The 20,321-nt window shown below is 34.2% G+C and overlaps 1 long non-coding RNA gene across 1 annotated transcript in view; it reads right to left on the reverse strand.

The window, feature by feature from the left end:
• Positions 1–109: 109 nt before the first annotated feature.
• Positions 110–20,321, reverse strand: part of LOC108552399 (uncharacterized) — a 45,217-nt gene continuing 25,005 nt past the window's right edge. Inside the window, exon 3 of the long non-coding RNA XR_001890551.1 lies at positions 110–181. This is a non-coding gene — a long non-coding RNA (uncharacterized LOC108552399). The remainder of the gene's footprint in view (positions 182–20,321) is intronic.

Below are 20,321 nucleotides of genomic sequence, written 5' to 3' on the forward strand. Positions count from 1 at the left end.
GGTAATGGTAATGGTGGTAACGCCGGTGGTGCTGGGGGTGGCGGTGGTTGTGTTGTTGCTGTTGCTGGCGGGGGTTGGAGTCAGGCTGAGACCTTCGCCACCCCCCGCCGAGGCGGCGGTTACTTCTCCCACCCCCGATCCCGTACCTATGTCGCCGAAGTAAACCGTGGAACACGAACTTCTGGAAAAATAGGTAAATCGCATGTTCGTTACTGATAAGGCTAATACCTCTCGCAAAGGGAGGTATTTGTCCAATGTGGTCGACATTGGACTTGCGACCTGATATATTTATAATTTAGAAATTTGAAGTTAATCGAAGTTAGTCGAAGTTACTCGAGGAATTCTTATAATAGCAAGTGTTTAAATGCCTCGAGAAATACCATTGAGGTGTTATAAGCAGAATATCTTTAAATTTGTTATTACATATGTTGCATTCGATATTATTGCTTTCGTTACTCTATTTCCTCAAAATTCGGATTTTTTGGTATATTCAGTGGCTAATAAAAGTATTCAAACGCTACATTTCAAAGGAATTCTTTAATAAAAAATTCTGGTTAGAAAATCTACTGGAGCGTGGTTCAAGAAATCCTTGCGTGGTGATTATGTCAGAAGGTAAATCTTTTACTCATTTTCGCGTTTCCATTGATCGTTTCGTTTGAATAAATTAAAATTGCAAAGTGGAGGAAAATTTTCTGAGCCATTGTAATGGATATTTTAATCGGTTTTTAATTTTAGTAGAGGTTAAAAGGTATACTTTGTGTTACTATTATAAGGAAATGTTTACTGCGATGATGTGGCATATTGGAAATTACTACTTCATTTCTTGGGGTTTTAATCTTATGCATTTCATCGAATGATTCAATCCGAGTTTACTTATTTTCCTCTCAGATCTACTAAAAAAAGTGTTATCGAAATTGACGACCTCATTACTATGACCTTTCCTTACTTTTCCTCAACTCTCCGTATGTAAAAATCGAACCACAGTAGACATAACACTTCATTCCAATGTGTACGATAAAATGATGTTTATAAGAATATTTTTAAATTAATTTCACATTTTTAAGTAGTGCGTGTGTTTTATTAATTAAGAATTAAATTTATAATAAATATGCAATGCTTACTAGTAAAGCAAACGAATAATCGCGTATACTGAATCTATTATACTAGATCAGTAGTAAAATCGGTTATTTTTCTGACCAAAATGAAAATAAGCAAGAATTAATAAATTCAAAAACACCTGTGATAAATTACATTAGAATTTAATATTATTTGATTATAAATTATAAGATACTGAATTTACAAATAATACAAAAAGATTGTAAAACAGGTATTTTGAAATATTTCAAGAGAATTGATATATTCGTTACAAAAAGCAATGCATGATTTACGACATTTCTAATTTCTCTTCTCCTGTGAGATAAAGTATTGCGTATCTCGAGTAGATTTTTAATTGAAAAGGCCAGTTACACTACGACTTGCGAGATAGTTGTTTCTTTCTTGGTCAGTTGGAATAAAAGATAAGCAACAGTGTGAATATTTCCACGAAGATAAACCAGATGCAAACGACCAGTCGACTACAATATAGAAGGAATCTAGACACGGAGAACGTATTTGAATTGTTTGATTAATGCAGCTTTTGCATTGACAGGCGATAATACAAACTGGTTTTTCGCTTCTTACATATGCTTTTTTCGTGTTAGGTCTCACTCGGTTGACAAGAGCATACAGAACTTGTTGTTCGAAATAAATGATCGCTTGCTTAGGTGAGGTCGCTACAATGCTATTGGAAACTACTGTCAAACACTTATTAAAATATTCATATTTCTATTAATATTTGTCAATATATCTGATGAAATTTATTGATACATTGACATATACCTATTATTATTTATTAATATGTAAGTATATTTAATATTATTTATCGATGTACTGACATATCTGTTTTTATTTATTGATATACTATTTTTTTAATTTCACACGTGAAACCCCATGCTGATTGTTTATTGTTATGTTGATACACTATTATTTCTTAATATTTGCAGATATAACGATGTATCTATTTATCTTACAAAGTATTAAAAACTCATGCTAATTATTTACCGATGTATGCATATATACAAGTAATTATTATTATTTGTGGATGTATTGATAGATATATCCAACTTTTGTTGCTTAATGCATTTGAAACTTCGAATTAAATATGTACCGATATTTGGATATACCTGTTATTATTTATTAGCATTCAATGTTAATTTATTAAGCTTATCTATAGAATGCAAAAGCGTCTGATTGCTTTAAATGATATACGCATATACAAAAGCAAACAAGGAAAATTTTAATAAATTAAGATATCGAGTTACCAGCTTGCTCTTCTTGTTGTATTTAAATATTAGTAAAGTAGTATACATATTGTTTTAAATAATCTAATAAAAATACGGTTTTCTTGAAATTATATTCGTGGCGTTTTCTTGCTCATGTACGGCTCCAATGCAAAAAAAAGAAATGCAATTTTTGACCTTGAAATTCGCGCTACGTACATTCGACACAATTGCGACAATATCGCAAAATTAATTGGCACGAAACAAGCAGTTCTGGAAAACGTTGTTGATAAAAGGTTTCAGCCTGAGTAACAGAGAAACGACACGGGTAAATAATTACCACACAAGTGTCATTCGTGATAACTATTCTATCTTTTAATTACAATTTCAACCATTACGATTACGATTTCTTTAAACGATTTTCCATCCATTCTTTTATTGTATGTAAATCCCATTGTGCGTGTATAAAAAGCAAGAATTTATCATATATTTAAAGGTAAAAGATAAGAATGAAAATTATTTAAGAATATTTAAGAATATAATCTTTTAAGAATATTTCCATAAAAATATTATAAAAGTTTTAAATTATAAAGCCTTTATGAAAGAGTATTAATCCTTTTAGCGTCGATCGAAGAAGATAAATATAAGCAAAAAGTAGAGAGCAAAATTACATTATTTTGATAATATTTAAAGAAAGTATTCCAAAAATTTACTTTTAAATAGCAATTAGAAAATTTAAGCAAGGATATGTTAATAAATAAATAAAAAATATATTAATAATTAGAACATTTCAATCTCTATTGAAAATTATATTAACAATGTTTATTTACACTTATGAAGAAAACTCGAAAACTATTTCATATTGCAGCGCAAATATTTAAGCAGAATCGTGTACAAGCTTTGTCAATATTAAGAGACTTAAGAGGAACGTGAGTCAGAGAATAACGTAACAAGTAGTACATTTTTAATTTCATGTTTTATACAATATTAAAATTCTGTAAGTTTTGAATAGTATTATTTAATTATAACACTACAATTTTTTAATTCCTATTATGTTAGTATATTACATTACGGAAATTATATTACTATATAGCAAACAATAAACAAAAAGAAACTTTTTAAATGAAGAAATTATCGAGGATAAAAGCAATAGAATTATTTAGCGTAGCAGAATTATACGTAGCATTCCACCCGACAAATAAAAATGTTATAACGCATGTGCACGTGTGTATATTGATTTCCAGTTCAGAGCAGTGCATTGGAATTACCTAAAATTTGTTGGAGAGCGATCGTTATTACAAGTAGATGGTGGCAATCGAGCCTTGGGATCTTTCACAGCGATGAAAGAATCGAACGTATCAAACCTGTCAGCAATTACTGATCTTGCCCCGGTAACGTATACTTGTTCCCCGATTCGCATTTTTTTACTTGCAATATCAACGCATTTCCTTATACTGTTTCATTCATGCTTCACCGAGCACTCGCTTTTTCTCCGCGATACGAAACCTCAAAGTTTCCCAATGCACGCTTAAACGGCGAACACGCGAGTGGTCGTTGGAACATTTTTCGAAAGATTGTCGTTAATACAAAATTTATGTTTCGCGGTGGTTAGGATAATTGCGATGGTATCGAATTACTTAATAAGAGACGCGATGACGGTTTGAAATTGCCGCGTCGCGTCATGCAATATGGTAGGCATGTATTACATAATTTACTCGATATCGCAAAATTAGTGCAAGTAATGCCATCATTCGCGACGTTTATGTCGCTATTTTTCACAGATATTTGAAAATTGTTCAATTGCAATGATAACTAGAGCCGTAGAAATCAGCATTCTTTGACAGCCATTAGGAGAAGTACTCCTAATATAATTAATATTAATTCTACAAATATAATTCTACAAATTTTTAGAATAGCCAAAATTAAGAACGCTAAAGTCTTCCATATTAAAAATTTTAATTTGCAGCACTGACTTCTCGATTTCCTCTCTGCAATCCTTTTTGCAAACTTTCTTGTTAAATGATTCACAATTTTTACTTCGGTATTTAAGAGACAGATTGAATGGTAAAAATGACATTCAGAGAATCCTTGCTTTACGCATAAATAAATTTGCAACGTAAATTATCCTTATAAATATTTCGATAAGGTAACCATCGTACTTGGGAGAGCACGAGACTCGTTATTTATCATTTCTGATTACATTTCTAACGAAGCAAAAGACAATTTCGTGAACAGCTTGGTGACAATTCTTTCCGACGTAGTCGCGGAAAAAGACGTGACGAAGGTCGGCCACGTATCTACGCCGGCAGCGTATGAGTAGTTCCGTATATTATGATGTAACCTACACGATTAGCGTAATTCTATTTATTCATAGATACGTCAGTACACGCGACGTTTCTGGTATCACACTATCCGCTTTTGCACGACGACAAAAGTTGCACGCGATGCTTCCTGAGGTTCTACGTCCTCGCGACTAAACATATTTTTTCGCTTGAGGAAAAAATGCTTTAATTCATTTTTCAAATTTACGACTGCTGCGGTAATAACAACGGGTTTGTACTCGCATGACTATTTTCATTGTCCATTGCGATAATATTAATATTCTAACTGTTATTAAAGTTTAGTGTCTCTTTATCGCTCGTGTCTATGCAGAATCTTGTTTTAACTATAGCATTAATTTAATTCGATATTAAAATTAATATGCTAGGATTAGAAGAAATTAGAAGCTTAAGGAAATTAGGGAGATTAAATTTAAATAGAAGAAAATTGAGAAAATTAAATTTAACCGACTTAAAAATAATGATACAGATATCAATAGTAATTTCTTCCATTTCGATGAGACTTTGATTGAAGAATTTTTTGAGTAACAAAATTCTTGACTAACACATTTCGAAATTTTTTATTTTCATGAAACACTTGGCGATACCAAGCTTCTGCTCATATTTAATATATAGAATATATTAAATATATTGATAAGGAATATTAGTTGCAATTATTGAATTGGTAATAATGATTATTTTATCGCAATATAACCCAGGTAATTTTCCTGGGTTATATCCATATCAAGAGATAAATATATTATTTTTGTGTCGAGGAATTAGAAATAGGAATAAAAATTTGTGGAAGATAAATTGCTGCATAAAAATTGTAATGTAGTTAGCACGTCTTAATATAAGTATTGAAATGTATGTACATTTTATAAATTAAACGATGTAGTGATTTATCTTATTACGTCGACCATGTTTACTTGCCACCACGTGTGTATTTTATGACTTAACGTTAATGCATTTTAAAGATATATAAATAAATGAATGATTTGCTTATTTCTCACTTAAGTCATTTTAGAAAAACACGGTACTGCTTATTGTCGAAAGTACAAATTTCCATTTGTTGTGTAGGTTACGTAATTGAAATATAATTTACATATAGATACATATAAATGGTGTGTATAAATTTTAATAAAGCTTTTTACCTATTTATTTTACGTTCTAAGTATGCTTTCAGTGAAAATACACGTATCTATATTTTGATAAACTTTACATACAAATTTCATATTTTCAGCAAAAAAGAACATTTATACAGAAATGAAACTTTGACAAGTTCTTGACTTGAGCTTTAGTAAATAATTTGTCTAAATTTTAAAATATTATATATTAACACAAAAAATCTGTAGTTTCACTAAAAAGAGCATTCTTGTTCTATGCAATTTCTATATCTATACAAATTTTCATAATTCTAAACTTTTCACGAATATTAAAAATATCAATTTCGGTAATGAATAACTTGCACGAAATTAAAATATAAAAAATTATAATATATCATATACGTATAAATTACTAATATTAAATTATAAATTACGTTATCGTTATATTTAACATTCTAGTTATAATATTTAATATAATTAACGTATGACAATAATCTTATTATTATTATTCGTATTAAAATATATCTAAATTAGTATTTCATAATTATAATATTTTATAATGTATCATTTCGCAATAATTTTGCACTAGGATTTCCTTCTCTGTACGTTTTTATCAAAGTTATGAAACTTAATAAAACCTAAGGACGTCATCTTATTCTACATCGAGTAAACCCATTAAGCGGCTGCAGAAATATCGCAACCTTGTAGTAACTTATATTACACGTTAAAGTATATTAGTCGCAAAGAGGCGAAGAAAAACCAAGATACACACCAAGAAGTTAGCTTTGCACTTACGATATCGATTTATCGTAATCTCTAATTCCTATCGGCGGAATATTCAATCAGAGTATATATCTATTGTACGTCATCGCGGATTAGGAAATGTGCACGTACGAGCCGTGTTACATAATCTCTCGAAGATTGCGGGAAGACTGTAACACGAAGGTATGTATTCCATTCGTGTTTTTCTTGCTCGTAAACTCTACCACAGTATCGATGTACTCTAAGATATTCCACGAATTTATTATTTTCACCATTGATTATCCTTTAATTAAGAATTTGTTTCTATACCTCGATTAAATTATTTTTGCTCTCAGTACCTTATATTTTAATCTTAAGTTTGCATGTTTAAATTAAAAGTAAAATTTATGCATCTGAATTTTTGTTTCTTTTTTCTTCTTTATTTTTGGATGATATTTTATCGACTAAATTTGAATAAAAGAGTACTATAGACTTAATATTGAATACTTTATTTACAATATTCTAAGTGCAATGAAAAAATGTCTGGTAAATTTAATAGTTTCATATCTTTCAATTTCAATTTAATAATTTCTTATCTTTAAAATTCGAATCTGTGTATATACATAAATCGTTTTGCAGATTTTTTGTATATTTTTGTACATGATCTGACTTCAATTAGGTGCAAACATATAATTTAGAAAGTTAATTATATGGAAGATTAAATACATTAATTATAAAATAAAGTTAAAATACACTTTTCATACTTGTATCAGCGATAAAATGTAACGATAAATCGATGTAATACAATTACGTCATACAGCTTGATCGAGTCCTTAACAGACTTGCAAAGTTAATTAATACTCACATACACAGAACGAAAAGCACGAACCTATTAATTTCAGATAGTTGTAAAAACTGGATAAGTACGTATAATTATATTAATGTTTTGAAACATGAAACGATAAATAAGGAAAATAAAACGCGCTGCAATTTTGAACGACTTTTGGAACAATGACAACTTTTAGAATTTAAGTTTGTGGGTAATAAAAGTTAGTAAGGCTATTACTCCATTTTTCTTGAATTTTTTCATTGAATTCCTCTTTAATTTTTCAGTTCTATTCATTGCAAGAGCACTATTTTATTAAACATTCCACTGTTTTCTTAACTTTATACTTCTACTCATTATAGAACAATTATCTTTTTAATTTTAGAATTCTACTCTTCGTGAGATCATTACCTTCCTAATTTTGCACTTATATCCACTATAAGACCACTGCTTTTTTAATACTATAATCTTACTTATTATGAGACGAATAGTTACTTTAATTCTATAATTCTACTTATTATAGGGCCACTACATTTTTAATTCTGTAATATTACTCATCCTAACACCTCATAATTCTACAATTATACTCATTTTGAACCATTACTTTCCTAATTCTACAATTCCACTCATTGTAAGATCACTATCTTCTTAATTCGACAATTCTACTAAATATAAGCCCACTATCTCCTCAATTCTATAATTCTACCAATTGTAAGGTGACTATTTTATTAATTCTGCAATTCTACTTATTTTGGACCACTACTTTTTTAATTCTATAATTTCACTGATTATATGACCACTGTCTTTTTAACTCTATAACTTAAATCATTGTAAGATCTTTACCTTCTTAGTTTTGTAATTTCATTCACAATCCGAGACCACTGTCCTCTTAATTTCACACTTCTACTCACAATGAGACTACTATATCCTGAATTCTGCATTTCCACTCGTTGAGAGATATTCCGTATATGTGCAGGACAGAATCACAATTTCTTACTTCGATTTCCATATCTCCACGATCTCCACTCGATCACGTGCGATTACAGCTCAAAACGAAGGAAACACGAGAGAGTGAATCGAAGACGCGACAGCTCTCATCAGCAACCCGTGCCATTTACCTTTCAGCAGCGGTTGAACCTTGCCAGTACTATTTGATCCATGCTTTAATACCATACGATTATCGTTCATTCCAATGACTAATCGTGAGAAGTGAAACGCGTCCCGAAGGACGCTAGAGATTAAACGCCAGGACGCAAACATTGTCTTCGTCCCTCGCGAAGAACAATAAAATCGAATCAGGATTACCACTAGAACTATCCAACTACTATAATGCATGTCTATAAATATTAGGCACATAAGTTTATGGTAATTGAAGCGATAGAACTTTTCGTTTCCATTTAAAATCGAAACGTGGAAAATTACTTTCTTCCGCTGTTATCTAAAAATTAATTTCTTGCTCATGCTAGATTGGCTATTATCAGCAATTAACTGTAAGCAATATAGCTTTTATATAGGAATCAGTTTTTTAGAAATTGGTAGATGTAAATTATCAACAAGCTCAGCGTTAATCCTGATTCATATATTATCCCCAAGCAAGACTTTCTCTAATTTCTCTTCGAAAAATTACAGGTTGCATGAAGTTTTATAATCTTTAGACATGTTATATATCATGAACCATATATTATACATACGTTTTATGTAGCACGATATTACAATAGAGTATTGTTTCCTTTCATGTGGGTTTGTGGAACCCTCCCCGTTAAGACTTCTAACATCAAGAAAGATAGACTTTCACGTATACCTAAAATTAAAAGACACTAAAAATCATCTTTTTGCCATTATCTTGGCGCATATCGTATGTTAATCTGTTGGTGAAAAAATATCGTCGGTACTTTTGGTATAAAATTGAACCTACTTCGTTCGAAACGAGAAAAATTCTATAAATATTCCACTAACCGTAAAAAAACATTATATATGTTTCCTTTTGAAGCAATAAAAATTTCATGCCAAAAGTATACTACAATTTTAAAAAATAATTAATCTCGACAAACCCAAACTAACGATTCAATATCAAAGAATAGAAAATAATAGAAAGATATTATAGAAAACACAAAATAGATAATAAAATAATTCCTTTCAGATTCCTGACCTACTCACATAATTTCCGACAAATAATATATTAACCATCTTCATCTATAATAAATAATTTCAAGGAACATTATTTCACACCAAAAAGAAGATATATACTGCAGAAATCAAGATGAAGCACAGATTTTTAAGATACTTGTTGGCCAACCTGATAAACATTCGAAAATCATAGGGTACCTGAATGAACGAGAAGCCAAGTGATTCATAGATCTTCGGGACAATGATCAAATCTGAGGTTGCGCAACGACGTTCTATAAATTGGTTCACGCTGGAATCGGCGCAAGAAGCAGAGAAAGAGTGGAAAGCGAACCCTCGAGGGCAGCGCGCGTTCATTGCGCCATTGCTGTTCCTAAAGTTCCCTCTTGTGCAGAATTGCGCTAAACTTGGAAGCGGGTATGTACAAGCGGCAATTATTAAAAGAACATTGGATATCTCGTGGCGCGGAAAGGCTCGTTTAATTTGCTCTGTACGTGCCTTTGGTAAAGCTCACCGGTTCGCCGATCTCCAAGTCCTGACGCAGGTATCTCCCACCTGATCGATCCGATTTATGTTCCCTTTTACCGATTTATATTGACTGTCAAATGATAAGAAATTGTTCTTTCGCTTGTTTCGAAATTGATCGAACGGTTTATTTTTTTCTCTTTTTCTTGTTTAGAGGTCGGGCCGTTGCGGATGGAATGGCTGAGTTGTTGGTGAAACGTTCTATGTCTGCTGTTTTAGTGGAATTTACTGACCAGAGTATTATTCGTTGGGTTAAATAATACGATATGTTGTCTTATTGAATATTATAATTTTGGGTACGGTAAAACGAGATTTAAACATTTATAACTCCTTGCAGTACGATTTAATTATGAAAGATTATATATATAGGAGATATTTCATTTTTGTTTGCCAGTATACAAAGTGAGTCTAGTAATTGGGTTAGGTTGTACCTCAGAAGCTATTAAGAATAATTTTTATCGAGCTTTATCGAAATTTTTCGTTCACTCTCACTAATGTGTTAAGAAACCGAGGATTTTTGGATAAAAGAGTGTTCTCAAAATCTTTTTAATATTTCTATTTAAAGAAAAATGGAAATAAATCGATATTCGAGTAATAGATGATCTAAGTTCTGGAAAAATAATAGTCTTATTTTCAGAAGTTAGAGTTTCGTGTAAAAATTAATTTTTTGATTGTTCACAAGAAAAATAGATCACATTGCTAGTTGCCATTGCTCTTGGATATCTCTTACATCATAGAGAACCCATTTGCCCAAGTCTTTCTCTATCGCTTGTAAGTATGGTACAACTTAGGCTAGTCTAGATAACTTAGGTGACGAGAAACTACTATATAATGTATACCTAACTTATGAGCAACACTTTGCACGCTTTTACGTGTAGCAGACTCAATTACAGTCTTTGGTAGATCGTTATCTATGAATTCTTTTGATCAATCAGATTTTTTGCACCATTCTGTATAAAATTTATAAACATTTCATACCGTTTCTATATAAACGGATAACTAAATTGCTACATTCCTCGAATAACTTAAATTCTAACTCCCTAACTCAGATATCGTACAACTAGAACAATCTCACTTGTTTATACAATTACTCAGGGAAACGTGGCTAGCTTTTTGCCCGTGGCTTTGCTCATGTTTGAAAGAATAACAACTATGTTCCCAAGTGGAATTATTGAATTACCACGATGTAGCAATACAATAAATCATAGAAACAAGTCTTAACTAAGAATTCCCTTGTCTATCTCTTTAATCGATTTTATTGACACTGTAACCAAGCTAGACCAGATCTTTTAATCAATTTATCGCAATAACAATTCTACAATAACTTCAGCAAATATATCACAATAATAAAATTTCCCCAGTCCATCAAATACATCACACAGTTTCAAAAAAAGAAAGAAACGATACAAGCGACGAGAATTGGAAAATATAAAAACGATATTGATATTATAATCTAACTTGCACCCAACTAACACCGGCTTCTTTATTTAACCGATCGCAATGATAATTTCCAGCAATTTTAATTCACGATTCACGAAAAGATTGAAGTACTAATTTACAAAAATTTGTCCATAAAAATAAAGAAAAGCAAAAATTACAGAGTCAATAAAAATTAAATAATAAATTGTTAATGTAATCTAGCTACGTCAGATCTCTTAATAATTCCAGGATAAATTTAATTACCGATTTACAGAAAGCTTAAGATGAGATATCTACGTAAAAGGTTTCAAATTCAAGGCATATATAAAATCATCCCGATGGAAGAGAAATGAAAGGCAAAGCAAATAGACACGTGTTAAAACCGAACGCGTTTAATTAATTCGACTGATGGAGCATTCAATTTCTGTAAGCGAAGAAATCGGATCTTGCGAGAGTGGCGGAGTTCAACGAGTAACAGTGAACGTCGTTAACGTCTGTCTCTGAATGATAACGGCGATAGCACCGTCTCATGTTTAGTATTATTCATGAATGGTATTCTATGAAAAGTGGCGCCGTCCGCTGCGCGTTTAATCTCGGCTGTCAGCTACAAAAGAACACTCCTCCTTCAAGATCCCATTGTTCGCACGTATTTCGCGCAATCAGTGCTGTTAAACCATCGAATGTTCTCATTGATCCTCTCATTGTTGCGTACAATCGAGTTTTAAAAATACGCACAAAGTACCGATGTAAAACATGGTGAAACAATTTCGCAGGGGCCAGTTCATCAGATATTCCAAACAACCTCTGCACAGCTCTGATCAGCGATAAGGAGCACGGTCGTTGGGTCAGTTTGGTCAGCGAGATAAAAACAGAGAATCGCATTCTAGGTATTAGTTCAAACTCACGAATCGGTTTATTAGCGTTTTACGAAAAAAAGAAACATGCAAAATCGAGTTCTTCCAAGCGAGTAGCGATAATTACATAGAAAGGCGGATCGAAGCTTACATGTCCTAGAGCAGCGATGTTCAATGGAAACGGCGAGCATCAGGAATCACTCAAGGCTAACCAATAACGCGAGTAATCGTATTATTATGCCGTAGATACACGGAGTTACGTCATAATCCTAAAACCGATTTCCATAGACTTTTTACCATTAGCTCGTCGTCTGGTGATTAGAGACCTTGATACCAACGCACCAATTCCGTCGCAATCGTGAGCAACAAGACAGCGATAGGTAAAGCGAACTCGACTGAACATCGATATTTGACCACGAACAGAGAAGAAACGGTGATAAAGAATCATTCGTGAGTGTCTATCGATATTTAGCAAAAGGTACTTCGATATTCCATCGTCCATCGATCACAAGGTGCTTCTACTATACCGTGATAAATTCGTTCGAGAGCGAAAATGGAACATCGAGGACCGGCTTCCATCGCGAGGATAAAAGGTAACAAAAATGGAGAAAATCAAAACGCTTGTCATTCCTCTGCAAACGACTGGAGCATCGGACAGAACGTAGACACGATCGGTGGATAGGGGTACAAACAGTTATTTAAACAAGACAACAACGCATAGTTTGTTCTGTTTGGTCACTTACTCTTGAACAGCCGAGAGGTTATAGTAACTCCGTTGCTGCTGCTGTTGATGATGATGGTGGTAGAGCTGACTGGTTGTCGATGAGATCGTGGAGACGACCTGGCCGCGGTTGTCGTGGACGCGATGTTCCTGAAGAATGCGTGGTTGAAGCTCCTCCAACGAGATGAATTCCTGCGGCTCCTGACCAGGGTGGAGGAGCTGCGTGTAACTCTGTGCCATTTCTTGGACCACCATCTCCTGTTCCGATGGTCCACGAAAGCACAGCAGATCTTCCAGCTCCTCCTGCTGACGCTGCTGGTATTGTTGCTGGTGTTGTTGCAGCTGCGGCGATTCTTGACGATAACGATGACACTGGCTATGTTGCTGATGCTGATGGAGGCCGCAGGTATTCACGCAAGTGCCATCGCCGACCACAACATCGTTTTCCACGACACCACCGCTACCTGGCAGTAATCCACCCTCGTCTGAGGATTCACAAAGCGGCGTTCTTTTATCATCATGTTGATTTCGTTACGGTCGCGTCGCAAAGTGGTTGCAACATGGGAACTGGATCGAAACGAAACGTGTTCACGTGTCCATGGAACGTGAAGGAAGCTCGCCTGGACTTCTTCGACTCGGATCATCCCTTTGAAGAGGGAACCGAACGATACCAATTACATCTGAATTTTCAAAATTTTGCTCGAGAGAGAGGATCGAAGATCGATGATTCGTCTGCCGAATCGTCTGGATGAAAAGGTTGATAGCGGTATGATTCTCACCCTTGCCAATAGATGGATTCCTACTCGAAGGAGATTCGAGGAATTTCTCACCAGTCCTCGGTGATCCCTCGACCATCCATAAATAGAAGCTCCTACGTTACCTAAGTATCTTCCGTCTAAGGCAGGGCCTGCTACAATGCCTTACTGACAAGTCCACTAGCAGGCCCAGAACGAAACGCATCCCTTCCTTTTCCTTCTTCCATATCATAGCACCACGACCAAGGAGATACTTTTACTGGATAAAATCGATTACTATAGAGACAGATTCGATAGAGATTGGCTTTGTAGTCTGGAAACTGAGATCAAGTTCAAATCGAATCTCGTGCTCATTCTTGTCGAGAGCAGAATTACAGATGATTTTAATCGACTGATTATTTGCATACAGATCATAGCAACGAGCTGCTTCTTGGAATCTCCTAACAATGCACCGAGATTTCACGTATTACGAAACTTGATAAGATTTTAGCCAGCGCAATTACATAAGCCGACATGTAATTATTCATTACAGCCTGTATCGATGCAAACGACGACTTTCTAAATCGTTGACCTCGTATTTAAGTAATCCATCGGTTTTCATCGAATCGTAATAAATGTTTCTCTAACTTCGTGTCGGACGTCAGCCTTGTTGTGATTACGCCGAAATGAACGCGTTAATGGCACATTATGCAGCGAAATCTATGACCAAATTATGTAACGAATGATTTCTGCATCGTTATATCTAACCTGTAATTACATCTATTCGAAATTAATGAAACTACGGATCACGTTATAAATATGGTACTAACTATTCCAAAAAATGTACCACGTTTTCTACTTTCAATCTTAATATGGCCCCCAGGTATTTTACAATTATATCCTTTCAACTTTGACAACGATACATAAAATTATTACATAGCGTCAAATGCTGTTTCTGTTATAAAATTACAACTGGCCTTCCTGTAAAACCGAGCAGAATAATTAGACACTTGGAAAGTTCAGGAAACCATAATGTTGTGACAAAGAAAATGGTACTTTCGATAAAGTTAAATAATCCTTTTATTCTAGAGTAGTTGTTCTAGTGAAAAGAAAGGGTGTCGCAGCAACAGGTCTCTATCTCGATAATTAAACAAATGAAGTATCGCCTGAACTAATTATTATTCGACTAAGGTCGATTAAAGGTAGAACCAACTGGTCACTACAGAGAAGGAAAGACTCGTCCAAAAAAAAAAGATAGGAAACGAGCATACACGCGACGAGTGTTGCTCGTGGATCGGCTAAAAACGATTTGAAATCGAGCCGGGTCATTATGGATTTTATTAGCAACTAAAAAAAAAAGAAAAAAGAAATGCCTACATCGTTTTGCTACTTTCACGATCTTGTAATTACGTAAAAGTAATTATAGAACGGGGAACGAAAATATCGGCTGTCTGAATGACCGTACACGACTCCATTTGAACGTCAAATTGAAACAATTCCGAGTATCGATACTATTGTTGCTTGAAAAATAAGCTTCAATCTATTAGCCTCTTTAGCAGATAATTAACCTAGTTTTTCACGCGTTAGAGAACGTCGATCTTCCGCAACGTGTCCGAGGACGGATGAGATACAGAACCGGACCTAGGACACTAGATAGTGCCGCGCTGGATACCAAGAACGAACATCCAGACGAATATCCCGACCCATAGTCGACATAACTATAATCGAATCTGACACGAAACAGCCTATACGTCACATAAGAATCACGAGTAACGCTGCACGTGCATCGTCAGCTTCCCTGAAACGCGGAATGTGCATGCTTTCGATCTTTTCACTTGGAAGGCGCTAGCAGTGACACCGTCTACTTTTGTGAAACGAATATAGAGAATTTTTTATCATACTCGGTTGTAAAATAAGGGAACTGGAAGCTAGAGGCATGTAATACCGGGGAAAGAAGTATTGAAAGAAATAACAGTTACTCGACATACGAACAGAGTGATTTCTCAGGATACAGAAGGTGTAAGCCTTCGACTTTTACATCTTCGAATAATTCTAGTAGTAATTCGCTATCAGACGTAAGGAGCGAAGATGTAGAATTTTGAATTACACTTAGATGCAAAGTAAACAGATTAGAAATTTGGAGGGAATGATAACTGTTTAGAGTAAAAAACATTTAATAATTTATTTTAACTGGAAAAAGATGCTCGAGTATTTGGACTCTAAAATTATTCTATGATGATTCCAGTGTATGACGTAGGTAGGAATGTGATTTAAGAAACGCCGAAAGTTTAAAACTCGAGAATGCTTCGGTTTTGCAGAATTTTCGAGGGACCTACTACCTTTTCCTATGCTTCAAAATTCTCGAATCCCCAAAAATATATAAAACCAATAAATAAAAGATTGGACGTATCCAGCTCACCCTGAGAATGTTCGATTTGTGTGTATTATGGCGCGAAATGCTTCTTTCTTCAAATTTTACTTTCTTATTATACCTAATAACGTTATTTATCAATAAAGGAGTAGATAAAACAAAATCTTACAAACCAAGATTTCTCAAATCTGAAAATTAAATTCCACCCCTAAAAATAGTAATCGCCAATCTCACTAGCTTATTAAATTTTGACTAGAGTTTAAACACAAGATAATTGCTACTCTGCTAAAATTGACGCCAACATTCCATCTCAGTTTACTCATATTCCAATTTCCAAGTCGTACGCAGTCCATGATAGACAGCTCCATAGCAACCGAAGAGCTCTCGAAGCTAAGAACGGTCTAACCATTACTTCTTCATAATCCACTTGACGTCTGATGACGGACAACCAATCGTTTAATCGAACTCGAAAAATTTTAAAGGTAATTAAATTTCTGCAGCAACAATGCTTCACGATCGTGCGAAGACAAGGAGGATCGGAATCATTAGCGTGTTGGTAGACGGGTAACAAATCGGCGAAGAATCAGGGGATCGTTGGCATGGTCCATGGCGAATCGCACGCCTTCGACCGCACATTAATTGCGCCTCTCTGCCTGACAGACAATTTCGTATTTTTATGACATTTCGCCCGTGTGCACACGCTAACTTGGTAAGTGTGAGCGACGGCTGTTGCGAGAGCCGTTGACCCTCTGCGTAGAATGTCTTAGTGATACGAAATGATGTAACCCTCGCCTAATTAACGTTGCCTTCGTTACTTTTAATTCGATAGAGAAATCATTCATTCGATGCTGGTACTCTCCGTTTTGAAACGTGTATCGTGCAACTTGCCTTGAATGAAATTCACGGAAGAGACATGTACGTTGGTGAATGTGCTTTACGTTAAGGTGGTGCAGGAAATAATCCAGGAATTCCAAATATTTTTCTTTGAAAAATAAATCTATCTCCTGATTTGCAGTTTCAGATATAAAGCCGAAAATGATCATTCACTTGTGAAATTACGAAAAATTTGGAAAAAAGTTTTTCATTTTCGTGTCAGTTTTAGAATAACTTCGGATATGGATGAAGTTTGAAAATACGCGTGTTTTAAAATATGCATCGCGTAATTTGTACTGAGCGAAATTTTAGAAAGAAGACAATGAATGATTTTCTAAGAAGAGATTTAATTATTTTATTTTCGAATTAGGAACCTAAGTATAATTTTTCTTATTTCCATTTGCAAATATAAAGGAAAATAGACATGGCATTTATTAATGGAATGTAAAATGTGAATAAATTCTGAATTTTTATATAGAATTTCATGAGAAGTTTGCATAAATTGGAGTAAGATCTATAGAAAGGAGAAGTGTAAGCGACCTCGGTGATTTTCCGAGGAATGTTAGAGAACGATTCAAATCGGTGACGTGCAGATGTTACATAAGTGAAAATATGTTAAGGAGACGAGAAGTTTTCCAAGTAAGGAAAGCAACATTTTAATTACGTAACAGAAAATAGTATAGCGTCAGCGTAATTCGGTAAGAATAAAACGTTTATGAAAGTCGATCGCATAAGAAGAACCGTGATCGGTTACCGCCAATTCGAGCAATTTCTATCCGAATATTTGGTCGACTGCATTCGATTAAAGAAATACTTTTCAACCAATATCAGAGCACCAGAAATTATTTTCAAGTTTTATAAGTAAAATGAATAAGAAAATCGTGACTATTCTGAAGTATATAAAACCCGAATTAATATAATAAAAATTTGATCTATTGTAACTTCTAATAATACTTATTCTTCTTTTCGTAATTTTCTAATTTCTTTTTAAATATAATTCTGATTTTTATAATTATTAACAATTTTATCAATTTCTCTGCCAGTTTACCTACCAGTAAATAATTTGAAATAAAATAAAATGAATAATAGCAGAATTTCTTTCAAATTCGAATGAAATATTTCATTTCCTTGAAATAATTTTATAGGATGGTTTACACAACGAGGCATTTCGCGTAAAATTCATTCAGTGATTCGAAGCAACCGTAAATCAGGAAAATTGCAACCTAATGATCATCATCCCGCGGCGATGATGTAATGGCGCCGATTGTAATTTTGTAATAACCAGTCGCACCACATAGCAACATTTCACCGACTTTTCTCTTGCGTAAAAGACATTAGGAACCAACGACTTTTTCATCCTCTTACGAGCCACAGCGAAATTTACGTAATTACAAATAAAATCAATGATCGTAACGTTGGATCACAGGACAAAAAAACAGGACAGCGATTCATTGAAGGCAATTTATAATACGATATTCAACAACATACTTGTTAAATGTCGCTGTCTTGAGTAAACGATCAGTGTAATTACAAGTGTTTATTATTCAAAGAGAAGTTAACGTGTTGAAAATTATGTATAACAACCGATTCTACGTTGTAACGTATGTACCTACATTTAATACTTTTTATTTTTCAATATATTCTATCCTCGCTGCATTAGCAATTGTAAACCAGTCGTTTATCATTTTAAAATCTGAAACTAGATTATCTAACAGAGGGTCGTCGTAATTTGATCCCTTTCCTACTATTTAACAATTATTTTGTACAACAAGCAATGTTTATGAACAGTCGCGTGTTTCACGCGTGATAGTGTTTTTGTAACTATTAAAAATTGCATTGAGATTACGTTCACGTGCCGCGAAGATAAAGTTGAAAAGTGACGTTAATCTTTGGTTCACCTTGAGTAAACTGCGCGCTCGTTGCATCATGCAATTTTTATCAAATTGTTCTCTTTTTATCAAAATGCAACGATGAAAAAGAGACAGGTATCTAGTTCTATCGGATTACAAATAAAAGGGTTTTTATAAGTTTACAGAATTACAGGAATCACGATGTTTCATGCCTTCAATCAAATTTAAGCGCTTTCTAATCTCGCGTCTTCCTCTTATCTACGTTTCCAACATCGTCGCACAATTAACTTATCAGAAATTAAAAATTTAAAAAAATGGATATCGTTCCAAACGATATCTGAGCAAGTGTATCTACTTTCTCCAAACATCTTCCGACTGTAAATTATCTTTACAGTGTAAAAAATTATAAATCAGTTTAATCTTCTGATTGCAGAAAGAGGAAGAAAGAATAAATACAAGCTAAGCAAAATAACAAATTTTCTAATCGTACTGATAAATTAATATAACCTATCGAAATTGAAAGAAATAAAATTCAAAGCTTTACAAAAGCATATGGAACATTTCGAAGAAAATTCAAAGCTTTAGGAAGAGGTATACAAAATTTAAAAAAAATTCGTCAATCTTTAGGAACCTCGCAAACGTCTAAGGAACGTGTAAGTACGACGTGCTTACGTTCGATTTGCCTTGAGAATTCCAGAAAAAGGGTGCTGCTCGTGATATCCAGAGTGTAATTGTCCGAGATAAGAAGATAATGTCAGTCCGTATCAAATCAGAAGAGAGCAATCGAAGAACGCTATTATGACTATTGAATAGAATTATGAAACGCGAGTCCAACAAAAGAGACTAGAGTAAGACACCTTGTACCAAGAAAGAATCATTTGCCCAGGTCAGAAATAAAGCAGAGATTTTTCTTACGATGACAATTAGAGGAATTCAATGATGACTATTAGCAGAGAGAAAGGCCGAAGAAAGGAAGAAGAAGAAACTCTACACTGCATTGGTTAGAAAGCGTACATCTACTCTATCTCTTCAGAGAAAGAAAAAATCGTCAAAGCGAACTAGAGACGCAAAAAATCTGAAAGATCAGCTGATTCTACATCGATGGAAGAGTACTCTTCGCAGAGAGCATATTTACCACACGATTCAGTTGTCGCAATGGACAATCGTAGGCGCTGTTAATGAAGAAAGTAGGGAGATACCTTGGATGCGCGACGTGGGATTCCAGAAGCACGCAGTTCGTCGACACGCGTTAATTCTATGCCGAGACCGAAGCATCCTAGGAAAACGGTGCACATTTTCACTGACACGTGTCAAACCACCAAATAATCACCGGCGAATAATCGAAAATCCTCTTTTTCCTCGATCAATGGTCGTAGGCACCACAATTTTCACTCGAATCTCAGAGAAACGAAGAAGCAACGCAACGATCCCAACCTCCATCTCCAATATCAAAGACAACGTTCTCCAGGATCGACAGAAGAATCTGTTTCACGAGCGAAGAACGAAACGTAAACGCGTTTGATCCCCGTTGTCGATGCAGT

Source organism: Eufriesea mexicana, unplaced genomic scaffold (assembly GCF_001483705.2).
Source record: "Eufriesea mexicana isolate 0111107269 unplaced genomic scaffold, ASM148370v2 scaffold6382, whole genome shotgun sequence".
Classification (NCBI taxonomy): domain Eukaryota; kingdom Metazoa; phylum Arthropoda; class Insecta; order Hymenoptera; family Apidae; genus Eufriesea; species Eufriesea mexicana.